We start from the raw sequence: 2,824 nt of genomic DNA on the forward strand, positions 1-2,824 counted from the left end.
GCTGACTGGACAAAATTCTCTGTACAACTTGATTATACCTTGAGCTGGATCCCTCCAACCAGCAAGAGCTATGAGAGGTTTGTGGGAGCGGTCATTAGCTCTGCGAAAACAGCGATCCCAAGAGGGTACCGCAAAAAATACATTCCCGGTTGGACAGGAATATGCGATGACCTGTACGCGGAGTTCCTCAAGAATGGGGACCAGGAAATAGCGGATGAACTATTACATAACATCGACTTTACTAGACGGCAAAAATGGGAGAATACTGTTGAAAATCTAGACTTTTCAAAGTCTAGCCGACAAGCCTGGTCCCTACTACGTAAACTTGGAGGCGCAAATCCACCTGAACGCAGAAAGGACGAAATATCTCCCAACAAGGTAGCATCCCGCATAGTTTCTGCGTCTAGAGCCCCACGAAATAGAAAGCACACAACAAAAGTGAAGAAAGACTTAAAAACATTAAAAAGGACCCGTGCAATGGACTCAGAATATTCATCAGATATTCGCATCGAGGAGGTTACCAATGCCCTGAAGAAGGTTAAATCAGGCAAAGCTCCGGGTTTCGATGGTATCCACCCTGAGTTCCTCATACATGTTGGAGCCTACACAAAACAATGGCTGGCTAAGTTCTTTACGGAAATTCTCCAAGTGGGTAACATCCCTCCCTCACTTAAACGAGCAAAGATCATCGCAGTCCTGAAACCTGGTAAACCAGGCGATAGACCAGAGAGTTACCGCCCCATTGCCCTTCTCAGTATGGTATATAAATTACTAGAAAGACTGCTCCTCAACAGAATAGGCCAGACTATACTCAAAAAAATCCCTATCGAACAAGCAGGATTCCGTCCATATCGCTGCTGTACAGATCAAGTCCTATCACTGACAACATATATAGAGGCGGGGTTCCAGAAGAAAAATAAAGTAGCTGCAGCATTCATAGACCTAACAGCAGCCTATGATACAGTTTGGAAACAGGGGCTCATGTACAAATTAATCTGTGCCGTCCCCTGCAAGAAGATAACCAACCTCATTGATGATATGTTGTCAAATAGAACCTTCCAAGTAATAATGGGGAATGAGAGAAGTAAACAGATGAAACTCAATAATGGACTCCCACAAGGCTCTGTCCTTGCGCCCCTTCTTTTCAGCCTTTACATCGCTGACATGCCTGCAACCAGATCGCGCAAATTTGGTTATGCTGATGACTGGGCTCTAGCAATAGCCCACAGAAATATAGAAACTGCCGAAGATATCCTTACGAGTGACCTAGGGATTCTCAGCGAGTACTTTAAAAAATGGAGGCTACAACCTAGTGCTACAAAGACGGAAGTATCTGCCTTCCATTTGAACAACAAAATGGCCAACAGAGAACTACAAGTCTATCTAGACGGGAAATTACTAAATCACAACAAACACCCAAAGTACCTTGGGGTTACCCTAGATAGGACACTAACATTCAAAGAACACCTGACGAAAACTGCAGCGAAACTTAAAACACGCAACAACATATTGCAGAAGCTCTGTGGCACCACTTGGGGCTCCACAGCATCTACCTTAAGAACATCCGCACTTGGCTTGGTATATCCAGTGGCAGAATACTGTGCCCCAGTGTGGCTCAACAGCAAACACACACACATGGTAGATAGCCAACTTAATGCAACAATGCGTATTATATCAGGCACAATCAGGCCAACTCCTACAGTGTGGCTGCCCGTTCTCAGTAACATAGCCCCTCCTAACCTGCGCCGTGAACACGCTCTGGTTAGAGAATTTCAAAAAATCATGACCAACCCTCAATTACAAATCCATGAAGATACTCACGACATCCAAGGAAACCGACTTCGGTCTAGGCATCCTCCACTAAAGACCGCACAGGCTCTGCACCAAACCAACTTCAAAATAAATGACCGATGGAAAGAGGAATGGGAGAGCAGAACAGTAGTAAACTGCCACAGCATGCCATGCATCTTTAGTAAACCAAAAGGATTTGATTGCCCTCGCAAAGTTTGGTCAACTCTTAATCGCATCAGAACCAACTGTGGGAGATGTGCCGACTCCTTACACAGATGGGGTAAACTTCCTTCGGCCGCTTGCGACTGTGGCGCTGAGAGACAGACGGTCAAACACATCGTGCAGGAATGCCCACTAAGGGCATACGAGGGTGACCCACAAGATTTCCTAATGGCGACCCAAGAGGCAATCGACTATTTACTATCTAAGCTGGACGTCTGCTTGTGACTGGTCTTCTGTGAGTGTAACTTTACAATTGGCGGTGTCCTTATATACAAACTGTTATTTATTGCTCTGTTTATATGTGATTTCTTTTTAAATCGTGTTGTTTCTGTAATTTTTACTGTGATGTTATGAGCCATACGCTAAATAAATAAATCCACATATCCACCATGCGTAGCAATAATATGGCGTAGTCTCTGAATGAAATTACCCGAAACCTTTGACAACGTGTCTGGCGGAATGCTTCACATGCAGATGAGATGTACTGCTTCAGCTGTTCAATTGTTTCTGGATTCTGGCGGTACACCTGGTCTTTCAAGTGTCCCCACAGAAAGAAGTCACAGGGGTTCATGTCTGGCGAATAGGGAGGCCAATCCACGCCGCCTCCTGTATGTTTCGGATAGCCCAAAGCAATCACACGATCATCGAAATATTCATTCAGGAAATTAAAGACGTCGGCCGTGCGATGTGGCCGGGCACCATCTTGCATAAAGCACGAGGTGTTCGCAGTGTCGTCTAAGGCAGTTTGTACCGCCACAAATTCACGAAGAATGTCCAGATAGCGTGATGCAGTAATCGTTTCGGATCTGAA

Source organism: Schistocerca cancellata, chromosome 10 (assembly GCF_023864275.1).
Source record: "Schistocerca cancellata isolate TAMUIC-IGC-003103 chromosome 10, iqSchCanc2.1, whole genome shotgun sequence".
NCBI classification, from domain to species: domain Eukaryota; kingdom Metazoa; phylum Arthropoda; class Insecta; order Orthoptera; family Acrididae; genus Schistocerca; species Schistocerca cancellata.